The sequence below is a fragment of the Octodon degus genome, unplaced genomic scaffold, assembly GCF_000260255.1.
Source record: "Octodon degus isolate 3935 unplaced genomic scaffold, OctDeg1.0 scaffold00206, whole genome shotgun sequence".
In the NCBI taxonomy this organism is placed as follows: Eukaryota; Metazoa; Chordata; class Mammalia; order Rodentia; family Octodontidae; genus Octodon; species Octodon degus.
Genome location: NW_004524782.1, coordinates 2,126,850 through 2,140,577, shown reverse-complemented (window position 1 = coordinate 2,140,577; position 13,728 = coordinate 2,126,850). Strand labels below are relative to the sequence as shown.

The 13,728-nt window shown below is 36.3% G+C and overlaps 1 pseudogene; it reads left to right on the top strand.

Annotated features, from left to right (window-relative positions):
- The first annotated feature begins 5,002 nt into the window (after nt 1-5,002).
- Nucleotides 5,003-5,618, top strand: LOC101569176 (annotated as a pseudogene).
- The last annotated feature ends 8,110 nt before the right edge of the window (nt 5,619-13,728 follow it).

Here is a 13,728-nt window from a genome sequence, read left to right as displayed (position 1 = left end):
GATTTGAAACTATCTCATTGCTATCTGTTTATCAATAAAACTTTGAAAACCAAAAGAATTCAGTATGGAGATTCCTCACAAAACTGAAACTACAAATTATCTTTGTCTCAGCTATTGCTTTTCTTCCCCCAAAGAGTTAGAAACATCATACTATAGTAATACATACATACCCATGTTTATAGCAGCACAACGGATAATAATCTTCAAAGGTGACTCTGCATCCATCATTGGACACCCCCATAATCCCAGAAGTACTAAACCCATAATTCCAGTGGATCATGTGTTAATCTCAAACTCTAGAAGTCCCCACCCCATGACGGCATGAGGCTTGGGGAGGACAACTGGACATAAACTAAAACAATGACCCATTGAGTAGAGGCCTTTTGTAAATTGAAATGTGAGCTAGAGATAGAGGAACATTCCAGGTCATTGCTAGAAGGATTCAGAATCCTTTTTAAAGACTTCCCATATTTATGGCTCTGCAGAAATTATGATTTCATTAGTGTGTTTGCATTTTGTAGCAATTACATCCATTCTGGGCATTTGGTATATGTACATAATATGTATTAATTATTTTCTTTTTCCTTTTCCACTTCCTTCCTCCCTTCCTTGTTTTTCTTCCTTGCCAAGTCTTACTAGACCTTTTAATATGTTTCATACAAACAGATTCTTCAATTACCATGTCACATGGTTCTATTTGCAGACACAGAATTGGAAATCAGTGGCTGTCTTCAATACAGACTTGTATTTTTATTTTTCATGCTAAAGTTGAACTCAAATTTGAGACTGGAGGGAATCTACTCAATCCTGTCCTCTCTCAGACTCTGGAAGTGTCCCCTCCAGTGTCACTGACAGTTTAATGAACAGAGGGTTACTGCAAAGCAAAAATGCTGAATTTTTTTATTACGGTCCCTCTGTAATGCCAAATGGCATTAGTATAGTTTATTCTTAAATGCCATTTTTCTTCTGTGAAACTTCACTGTGCTGCTCCACTGGGTTGTAACATAATCATCGCTATATAGGCTTTGTAAAACTGATGAGAGGATAAATATTGCTCTCTTCAACAACGGCAGCATGAGCACAGAGCTTAAGTGATTTGTTAGAACCACAGCCAATTCACTGTCAAGTCTGTATTGAAGACAGCCTCTGATTTCCAATTCTGTGTCTGCAAATAGAACCATGTGACATGGTAATTGAAGAATCTGTTTGTATGAAATATATTAAAAGGTCTAGTAAGACTTGGCAAGGAAGAAAAACAAGGAAGGGAGGAAGGAAGTAGAAAAGGAAAAAGAAAATAATTAATACATATTATGTACATATACCAAATGCCCAGAATGGATGTAATTGCTACAAAATGCAAACACACTAATGAAATCATAATTTCTGCAGAGCCATAAATATGGGAAGTCTTTAAATTTTGTGTTTTCTCCTTTACTTGTTTTCATTTTTCTATAATTTTGATTTTACAAGTTATTTGATCTCCTTGTTAGGGCAGTGCTAGGTACTTTCTTTTACTCTAGAAGCTATTCTAAATAGAATTTTTCCTGCTTTCTCTGTGTATCTTAGTGGGAAAATGTCCACATTTTATATTGAGCTGTAACAGAATACAGTCCTTCAAAGCACTTGAATGAAGCCTTCACTTACCTAAATTCCACCTTCTGCATTTCAAATTAATTAATTTATCTCTGCAGATAATGCTAATGATATGCAACATCAATACAGGTGTGCGAATTTGTGTGGATGTGTGGGTGTGTGGCTGTGTGGTTATGGTTCTAGTTCCTCAGTAAAACAATGGATAAGTTTAAGAAAGAACTTAATAAATTCTGCAAATGTGTGTAAGAGAACCATTAACTCTATAATTTTGGTTTCTTAATGGCAAAGTATCAAATTCTCATAAGTGAGGTTTTAGTATAACATATTGGTTCAGAGAACTTCAATAACAATTTGATTCTCTTTTGTATTGCAGGCTTATTTGACATAGAGAATGCAAGAATCCCACTGTGGAGCCATCTCATACAGACCTTTTTTTTTTTTTTTTAGGGGCCCAGCTCATCACTCCCTGGGACCAGGGATGGAGCGGCATATGGTATGGGATCGAACCGCGATCACTGCACTTATCTAAGCTTGCCTAAGCAGCTGCTTTAGTCTTCAGAGATATCTCACTGGCCCCTCATTCAGACTTTTTTTTATCACAGGTACATTTTGAGTACATTTTCAGAATATGTGCTGTGGAAGTGAGCTCTAGAATATTTTGCCTCATGGGTATTCTTCTTAAATCCCTGCTTTCACTAGTAGAGGGTAATATTGTTGAAGTTGAGTTTTGTACAAATATTAAATATTAATTGACATTTAACTGTGTGAGTCACTCAAAATTAATTAATTTATCTCTGCAGATAATGCTAATGATATGCAACATCAATTGATACCATTACACTCATTCTACTTGTGTCCCATTGAAAATCATGTTCAGACATTTTGCTCCATACTGGCCATCTGCTAGCAACTTAAATGAAGGTGTCATGCCCTCAGATAAAGAATAGGACATGAATAGATTTTGGTTAGGAAACTTCGTTGCATGTATAGTTCCCTGATGGTCTCCTACACGCGAGGACTCAGGATTGGAGAGAGAGAGAGAGAGAGAGAGAGAGAGAGAGAGAGAGAGAGAGAGAGAGAGACTGTCCAGATCATCATGTATTCTTTGGGGAAATGCTAGGAAGAAAGTTAGGATTATTGTACACTATTGTCATCTGTGAAACAGGCTATTAGAACACATCTCAGCCCTCCAACCATGAACACCAATTGCTGCTACTGGTGAAATAGCCCTAGTCTGATGAAGAACATGTAAGTTGTAAGTTTTGCACAATTCTTATTTTTTAGTTAGCCATCCTACAGAATTTTAATTGCAGGTATATCGCATGAGGAATGTAGTTTATATGATTGTGCTAAAACATGATACATGTATAAATACCTATGCATATGTGTTTTTTTTTCTCCCTCAGGCAGGAGCATGTGTGTACTCACATTGTTTTAAGCAGCCAAATTAGGTAGAAATATTACAGGCAGTCAGACATGGCCAGGCCCTCAAAGGAGATAACACAGAAAACAAGATACCTTACAACTGTGGGAGGGATGGATGCTCCTGCTGTAGAACTAAAGACCAAAGATCAAACAAATGCTAATCTCTCTAAAGGTTAACATCTGGGATTGATCATCACCCTGAGAAAGCCAGGAAGAGTCATTAAGCCAACTGCTACTTGACAGCTACCAGATAAAGTGCTGTTCTACATTCAAGCCCACTTGCTCCATGACTCGCTTCCTCATTTGGTCCTGGACTTAATCAATTTTACTTGAGCGATGGTGCTTGTAGTCCCATTGGTTTACCATAGTTTTGTCTCACCCCACATCCACCTAAGCGACTTTCCATGTTCTCCACCTTAGACTCGCATGGTTTTACAGTATAAAAGTCCCTGGAAGAGACAGCTTCCGGGGTACCACCAGCTTGGGTCCCCCTTATACCCCTGTCTTGAACAGGAGCTTTCCTTCCCTCAATATATATATTCTGCTCATAACCTCCATTTGTTCCTAAAATTCATTCTCCAGTTTTAGAGAACACGAACTCAGGCAGGTCAGGTCAGGAGTTTCACTTCCCTTATATCATTTGGAGGTTCCCTATATCATTTGGAGGTCACCCACCCGAGATCATCTTTTCTCCCTACATCTACATCACTTGGCTTGTTATGACTAATCCAATAATAATTTCAGAAAATTGTCTGTAATGAATATTTATTTTCTATTTAATGTCCTATTAATTATAAAACAGCTATTCTGAACATAAAATCTCCTCTGTTTTTTATATTGTTGCTACTTTGCTGCATAACCCTAATAAATATATGGCTTACATTTTCCTTTTGTCTGCTTTTATGTTGATATCTCAGCTGTCTTTTGAAATAAATATTCAATGAAATGTAGTCAACCTATTTCATCTTTGTAAATGAAATTAATCTTGTAATTTTCATACTGTGATGGACGTAGGAATTAGTTATCAACTTATTTGTATGAAATTTCTTTTCTATTTCTATTTTCTGCTTATTACTAGGGTGTTGACTTTTCTTAAAAGGAACATGTATTTGTTGCTGTCATTCTTGTTGTTGTTCCCTGCCTGTATGGTGTTCAGGGCTAAACCTATGGCTGCATTCACACTTAGCAAGGGCTCCTCCACTGAGCTACACCCATAACTATTTCCCAAGTACATCCTTTAAAAAAACTACTTGTAACATAAAGTTATTCAACAATTTTTCAGTAAACCTGTTACAATATTAGATTTTAATATGTTTTCATTTTATTATTTATTTATTTATTTATTTAGTGCAAGGTCTTGCTACGCAGATGAGACTCATAGTGATCATTCTGTCTCAGCCTCCCCTGTGCTGGGACTATAGGCGAGCACCACCATGCAAGCTTAACTTGCCAGTGGTTCCAGGCAGCATAGCATGTGGTACCAAGAATTGGGCTTACATAATGAAGCTTGCCAGGCAGGTGCTTAGACCACTGAGATATCTACTCAGCTCCTATATTTTCACTTATAAAACTGATTGTGTGTCCATGGATCCCTTCTACACACAGAAAATTGACCTAGCAGCACATCTTTCCTTTTGACTCTAACAAATAAGAGCCCAAAAGATTAGAGAGCCCATCTGTGCCTGATAACATGCTGATACTGGCCTGTCCTTCCTGCAGTACCCTACCAGGCTCTGTGCCCAGAAGCCGAGGCTTGTTCTCTGTTACCAATGTTGCTGCTACTCCTCCGTTTTGCTCTTGCTCTTTGCCACCACTATGAATGGCTCTTCTCTGCCATCTGGTGCTCTGTCTTGGAGCCAGCTGAGTATACACTGAAATGTCCAAGTAACTGTAAGCTAAGTAAACCTTTCCTTCCCTAATTTTGAGTATTTTCCCAGCAATGACAGAAAAGTAAGTGAGATAACTGTGATGGCTATACTTTCAAATGCAAGTCTTCAATGCTGTATATGCATTGGTCAAGACTAAAACCCACAAAAGTAAGCCCAGTTATTGACCCTATTTGTGTGAATTCATTTTATATACTTACTCCCAAAAGAATTTTCCAGTTCCTTTAGCTTTTTATGTCTGACATGCCAAAGCCTGCCTTCATGAAGCAGAGGCTAAGGAAGCAGAATCAGAACTTACTGCAACTTTGCCTTCATCCACCCAGACTCATCCACCCAGATGCCCCATAATCAAAGCCTTGAACATTGGTAGAAAGGTGAAAATCGCCTTTACTTTGTTGGACATAAAGTAAGATAAAGTTGCAGATGTTTATTCCAAATTTGGTGTAATTAATGTTGCTGCTGAGAAACCATACAATAACCAAAACACACTATGCAGCATCAATCACAGTATTTGGAAGGTGTCATGAAGTACAGAAGCTGCAGGTCCTTGAAACCATTTTGGACAGAATAGTAAGGGCCAAGATCTACCAGATGATGGTAGTAAATGAACCAGATCATGGTTATGGGCAGTATCTCCCTTTCTAAGATTCTGCAAGCCCTGATGTACCAGCAGGTGCCAACCAGAGGAAGACAGAGGCAGAACAACCATCGTGAATGTAGATGCCCTCCCAGGAGAATCTAAACAGTTTGTCTCAGAAACACTGGCTGCAGTAGGAGAGAGTAATGTCCCAACCCGCGGGTTAGTCAACAAGGACCCTAGAGGGGGAGTGGGGATGAGAAGGGACAAGAGACACAAAGAATGGAGACAATACAGGATTCTGATCAAGTCACGTTTATTCAGGGGAGGTGCTGGGTATATATAGGGAGTTTAGGAATGAGAAAGTCTCTGCTCTTGGGGTCAGCAGGTATCTAGGTAACAGGGGAAGGTCCCGCCCCTGGGGCATATCATGGGGAATGGGCAAGGTGGGAAGGAGCAGAAACTTAATTCAGCAGGGGAATAGAAACTTAAGAAAATGGCTAACACTATTATAAAATAGATACCAGTTAATGGCTTCTCACAGAGTAAAATAACTAAGAATGTATACAGAGTTTAATGATTTTTTCCAATGACGTAAGCATTAAAAATAGAAAGATTTTATGTGTTTAAAGATTTTCAAGCTTGCAAAGACTATTTTCAGAGCATTCTTGGAAGGATTTTAAATGCTTTATGTCATTAAAGTGACCGAGTCCTTAAATTCCATGAACTATTTTTTATTTCAAGGAACTCCCTGGTATGGAAGAAGTGATGTGACAAAGATGAGTGTGTGGCATGTGCAGATCAGAGTTCCTGAGTCTAAATCCAGGAATATGTCATCGCTATGTACTTCCCCTCAGAACTTCCAAGGAGCAGACCCAGACCTTGAGTGTGGAAGCCTATGTAACTTTTGTCAAGCCAGTTGTTTACACTAGACTTGTCAAATGTGATAATTTGAGTGCAAATATTTACTTTTAAAGGGCAGTAACCATTTGCATCTTTTAATTGGGTTTCTTCTGGCCTTTCTTGTAAATAAGCTACATGACAACGGCTTTATTTTTACTTTCACGAAATTATTTTTAAACACAGTTTGGTGGGTAAACCTCACCATATCCTTTAGTAGCCATGTGGTTAGTGTGCTAACATTCCAAATTTCTCATGTAATGAAATTTGGCAAAAAGATGACTTCTAAATAGGCAACTTTGATTAGAAACATGTATAGCATGAAGCATTTACAAGCATGTGTGGAAACAGGGTGAGGGTGGGTGGAAATGAAGTCTGTGGAGGTTTTCTTCTTATATATTGAAATATAAAGATCACTGTTTATTTGAATGCTGGATAAACCTTTTGTAAATTTCATTGTGCCGTGTACGTACAGTATTGTTAGTTTCAGAAAAAGTCACTTAACTGTAAGCATTCTGCAACTATTGACGCAGGGTCTATGTGGAGAGTCTATGCTTTTTATTTTTGAGTTTTGTTTTATTTCTTATTTCTTTCCTTTTTTAAAGAAAATACAAAATTGGAATTAAAAATTTAGAAATGATACAGAATTTCACTAAATAAGATAATATGGATCTTAAAATATATGTTGTAATGCAGTGTTGCGTTCAACTCCTTATTCAGATTACCAGATGCATGCATGCAAAATAGGAAAAGACAGAAAAAGGAAAAAAGTATAAGAAATTAGGAAAGAGGAAAAAAATGAGACAAGAAGATAAAAAATTAAGCATTGACTTCTCCATTCCGTAGACCAGCAGAAATCAACAGTACAATTTCCCAAAACATCCTGCATATACACACATAGGCATATCTTTTTTCCCCATTCTCTCCTGTTCTCAGTTCAATAATTCCTTCCCTTTGAATAGATTCATTCTCTTTTAACAGTATCTATTGTTCCCTTCAGATTTTATTTACTGTTTCAGGTTCAGAGATTTTCTATAAGATTGAAAAATTATAAGAAATGCTAGTATATGAAAACATTTTACACAAATAATGAATTTTTTTAATTTTTGGTGGAACCAGGGATTGAACTCAGGCCCTTGCGCTTGCCAGGCAAGCACTTATTCTACTGAGCCATCTCCCCGGCCCCTCAAATACTGAATTTGAAAATATGAAAAATCCAGTATACACAATGGGACCCTGTTCACCCTGTAAAACCTATCCTAAATATAAGAAAAGAAAAAAGAAAATGTGAAAAAATAGAACCAGAAGTTGTTATCCATTAACTCCATAAAACCAATAAAATTAACATCTAGAATATGTAAATATCATAAATTGATAACATCTATTCAAATATTCCAAAGGAAAACAAAAGCACATAAAGATTTAGGGACCTGGCTGAATATGCAAATTAGTCACATGTGTGGGGCAAGGAAATGGCACAGGGCCCAATGATATGAAGCACCTTGTCTGAGACAATTCCAGTTATTAGTATCTGTGTAATACGTTGTTATGTGATCAATTTCTCAAATGTATGCATAAACACACATGTGGTGGTTGTTCATTTCTCCTCCTCCTCTTAAGACAGAGGACTGCATGTCACCTCAGCTTTTGTCTTCTGTCCTTATTATATCCCTTCACATTTCCTTGTGAACATGGAGAGGTGCCCCTATTCATGGAAAAAGGTTAAATGTCTATTACTTCAGCAGTACATTGTCAAACACAGAGAACTAAGAGAAACATCAAAGGACTTTTAAAAATAAATATCAAAGATATAACATTCAACTCAATCAAATATGTAGTTTTCACAAACAACAGAACAACACATCAAAGAGCAGTTCTACTTGTGTCAGACAGTAACTCATACTGTACTTCATCAGAGTTTGTTTGGGAATCTCAATCTCATAGGTTTGTTTTCTTTCTAATAGGTTTCTAAGAGGTGGTTTTTCCTTCTTCTTTTTTAAAGAAAATTATTTATTTATTTATTTATTTATTTATTTATTTATATTGTACAGGGTCGCACTACACAGCTTGGACTTGTAGTGATCCTGCTGTCTCAGTTTCCCAGTACTGGAATTACAGGCATGTGCCCCCACACCCGGTTTCATGACCTGTAGGGCGTGCTCAGGGGCTAGAGAGGCATGCAGTCCGGGGGATGAAATCTGGTTCCTTGCACTTGCTAGGCAAGTGCTTAGACCACTGAGCTATCTCCTAAGCCCAGTTTTCCGTGTTTTCATAGAGGTTCACACTGATCTGGGGAGAAGAATCTTCAAGGTGCTGACACAGGACAATATGTTTGATTTCCCTTTGGAAAAGTACTGAATATTTAATGGATTCAAGCTTTATCTGTTTCCCGAATGCATGCTGAAAGAGATGAGCTACAGAATTTGTTAGGGTTAACATGTACAGCCAATTTCATAATGTGAGCTCTGTAACCTGAAAGAATAAAAAACAGTTTTCAAATAGTTGCATAACTTTTTATAACTTGAATAACTGTGGATAAATAATGCTGCCATTCAAGTCTGCTCAAACATACTATTGTGACAAACATGCTTACTTAATTGGGTCACCCACAAAGGATGAAGGCCATCACAAGCAAGCTTATCAGGGGTCAGCAGGGGACAACCAGTACATGACCAAGGCACTACCCCAAAGTCCACAAGGGGAGAATAGTTTTACAGTTCTAGTTGCAGGTATAGAAGAGGGGATTAGGTTTTTATCATATATGACATCTTGCAGCTGCAGAAATACTCCTATAAAACATGAGCTTAGCGTTTGCTAAAGAAACAAAGGCATTTGACATTTTAAGTATAAAACAAGCACTCTTCTATTAAAGCATGTGGTCATATTGGGTTAGATAACTATGACATCTACAAGAAAAATAGTCCCCCCCACGAAACTCAGAAATTTAAGCTCTAAGATGGTACCTGAATACAAAGTGGTGTCTGAAAAGTTCTTGCTTTTATTGTCAATTTTTATTCATCACACTCTGAAAGTCTCTCATGTATTTATGACTAGGTTGAGAGTAGGAACCTCTTCAAAAAATTCTATACCTCTATGGTGATCATCAATAATTAGGATTTAACTCTTGCCATAGAATCATAAAAGAAAATTCTACTGATGGGTAGCACAGCTGACTAAAAGAAGTGCTGAGTATATTTTGACTGTTAGGTATGGCCCAGTATCCAAAGGGGAAGAGCGACACATGTAGCTGGGAGGCAATGATATGAATGAGAACAGAGTGCTTATCCTAGAGAAAATTTTCCGCCCCAAGTCAAGTCTCTAATATTTCCACTTGGCTTGTAGCAATTGAGAGGCAAACCGACTGGTTGACATGATCATGGATAATTCAAATACCACAATTGCAGTTAGTTTACTAACTTACTGTGATAAAAAAGAAAAAAAAAATCTTGGTCATTGAACACTATCAGACATGAGCATCAATGAGGCAGAATAGTAGATGCAGGAACAACCCTAGATACATTCAGCCATTTGATCTTTGGCAAAGGAGACCAAAGCCCACAAGACTGAATATATACTCTTTGATAAACAGTTTGGGGAAATCTGACTTTCCACATGCAGAATATTGGATCAAGAGCCATATTTCTCATTATATGGTAGAATAAAATCAAAATTAGTCAATGACTAAATGTTAAAATAGAAATATTTAACTTATTGAAAGACAAAAACATAAAAACTCTTGAAGTTATAGGCAAAGGCAAGGACTTCCTGAAACAAAAGGAATAGTTGCCCCCAAAATAGAACTGATTGCCAATGAATGAAATCATATCCCACTAACACCTTCTGATGGCAAAAGAAATATGAAAAATGAAAAGCATACAGAATGGTGTATTGTTTGTACAACTATTCCTCATATCTATAGTATATAAAGAAGCAAGATATCTTATATTGCCTTCATACAGAAAATAAGAGATCTAATAAAAAAAACTAGGGAAGTAAAATGAATAGACACTGTCGTGAATAGAACTACAATGGGTGATGAATATATTGAAGAAATTCTCACTATCAATGACATTTCAAGAAATGCAAGTTAAAACACAAATGAAATTCTGTCTCACCCCAGAAAAAAATGGCCATCATCAAGAAATAAATATCAAATACTGATGAGGCTGTGGATAAAAAGGAAAATTTTTACACTGTTGGTGGGAATGTATACTAGTACAACTACAATGAAAATCAGTATGGAGACTTCTCATAAAACTGAAACTACTAATTCCACTTGATGCAGCTATTGCCTTTCTTACCAAAAGAGATAGAAGCATCATATTATAGTAATACCTGCATACCCATGTTTACAGAAGCACCATCCATAATAATCTTGGAAGCAGCCTCTATGTCCAACAGTATGCGAATGGATAAATAAATTGTGAAATCTGTAAACAGTGGAGTACTATTTCATCATACACCTTGAAACCGTTGAGTCATGTGCAAAAACAAATACACCTCATGAATGTTTCACTAGACAGATGGACATGTCACAAGCACTACAAATGTATATGTGTTTCCAAGATTGGCTTACTGCTGCGTCACACACAGCTCTCCTTGATCCCAGGGAAACAGAGGAAAGGAAAACCACCATGGGAGTGTTTATCTATACATTTGATAAAGTTGGTATTGTGCAAATAGAGTTGTCCAGCGACTAATGACTTAAGTTGTTTCACAAAAGGTGTTTTGCACACAAAATAAACACATTTGGAACCCAGAGACTGAACAGGAAGAAAGTTCCAAATGATCTGCCAAAGAAAATACTGAAAAAAGGAGAAATATTTTTAAATTAGACAGGAAGTCTATTATGAAATGGAAAAACAATAGAGGATGCCCCCCTTATTGTCAAATATTCATACAACAAAGAAATAACAGAACTTGAAAGAACAAACAAAACTAAAAGTTCCAATAGCAGTCAATAATTATAATAATTAAATCAGGGTGGGCCACATAGCTCAGCAAACTAAAGTGCCCCAGGCCAGGATTCCAACGTTGGTGTGCAATGCCTGCCCCATCCTCAGGGTGCTCTGAGAAAGCAACTGAGAATGTTTCATAAAATGAGACATTTGTAGGTGAATAATGTCTTTTTTTCAGCATTTTCTTTGGCAGATCATTTGGCACTTTCTTCCTGTTCAGTTTCAGTGTCCCAAATGTGTTTATTTTGTGTGCAAAACACCTTTCATGAGACAACTTCAGTCATTAGTCGCTAGTGCCGTGCACCTATAATTCCAGTGGTTGGGAGGTTGAAAACAGGAGGATCACTACAAGACTGATCTGTGTAATGAGACTCTGTACAACTTGTACTAAATATATAGAAAAAGAGAAAGAAATCAACCAATAAAAAGTGTTGGAGTGGTTTGGGAAAATGAACCATTTTGCCTGGTGGTAGAAGAAAAGACCAGTCCAACCACTGTGGCAATCAGTGTGGAGCTTTTTCGAAAAAAAACTAGAATTAAGAGTTTCCATTTAATGCTGATTCCCTAAAGAATTAAAAGCATCAAACCACCATGTTTATAGTGCCACATTTTGTGATATCTAAATCTAGGAGACAGCCCAAATGTCCATCAGCTAATGAATGGATACAGAATATGTGGGGATATTTACACAATGGGGTACTATTCTGCCATAAGAAAGGATAAGGTTGAGACATTCCTAGGTGATCAATGCACCTTAAGATCGTACTTTTAAGTGAAGTAAGTTGGAAACATGTGTGCAAAATCTATCTTGTTTCTCTGGTGCGAGACATCAAAAGTGTACTTAAGAACTTAAATATACAATAGATGCTGTGAAATCAAAAGAAAGTATTCATACAGGAGGCAAATTGGGGAGGATGGACAGGCAACATACGAACAGAAAAGAATAAATGATGATGAAAGAAGAAAAAATGGAAATAAAATTTTGTGAATAAAGAGGGAAAAAGGGATCTAAGAAAGGCAGAGACATGGGGGAGAATCAAGTTGTAGCATGTACAGGGGCAAATTTCATATAACGAGTGAGAACATTGTGTGTAAATATAACGTGCCATTAACAATTTTATTGTTTCAATGAGAAGAAAGATTTGAACTAATAGTAATTGGGCAGAATATCATGTCTGCATCTTGTACTATGAATAACCACTAAGAAGATAACAATATGCAATGTATTAATTATTAAAATGGTCCTATTAACCTGTTTTGAAACTGTCAAAAAAAGAGAAACAATCAACCTAAATCCCTTCTTAATAACTCACTTTCACAAGTACAAAAGGGATTTCTCTTTTTTCTTTCTGACACTTATTGCAAGAGAGATCTCTGCTAATTGATGACCTATAGGAAAAGTTCTACTAGTCTGCTTATAGCTACAAACCTAAAAAGAATAAAAAAAAATTATTGTAGTTCAACTTGACCAACATATCTGAATTCACTCTTGCTTAAAGATAATTATTTGGTGTGTTTGTATGTTTTCCATTGCCTGTTTCATTTGTGCTAATAACCACATAAGCACCTTCAACTGCCTTGTTTGAACATTTTTAGAGCTCAATTATTTTTTGTGCTTCTGCTGTTGTTGTTGAGATTTCAGTAAAAACCATTCATACAGGTTTTCAGGGGAATCAGACTTATTTAAAACATTACCAGATAAAAGGTGACCTGACAGGTCTACATAGGAGCAAAAGCCTTAGAGTTTGATAATAAATTTTACATATGATTTAGGTTAAAAAACAAACAATTGTAATGTATTTTTTTATTTTTAAACACAAATAGTTTTTAAAAACATTAAAAACTATACAAGATTTCATTGAACAAAGTAATAGTAATTCAACAAAGGTTGTTGCATTGCCTGATTGTTACATTCAATTTAGTTGTTTAGACTACCAGAAATCACATAAAAAAGCTATATTTATGTGTATGAGTAGGATAGTTTCAACAATTGTACTAGTGATTTCTACTGTTTTTTTTTAAAGGAGTAGTTAATGCTTAATTTTTTTCTTCATAATCTCATATTTTCCTTTTAATTTCTTATATCTTTTTGTACTATTGTACTGTTTTTTGTGTAACCAACTTAGCAGGTTTCTACTGGAAACAATTGATTTTAAATAAAGAGCAGGCTTAAGAAAATGTAAGGGAATTAAATATACCCAATGTATATTATCCAATCATAGTGATGTGAAATTGGAAATCAATGTGAAAAACCACACAAAACTCCATAAAGCCATGAAAAATAAATGACTCCTTCATGAATAATGAATGAACCACTGATTAAATTAAAGAATGAAGGAGGCAGTTTTCACAATTAAACAATAATGCCAGTCGACGTAGCAGAACTTCA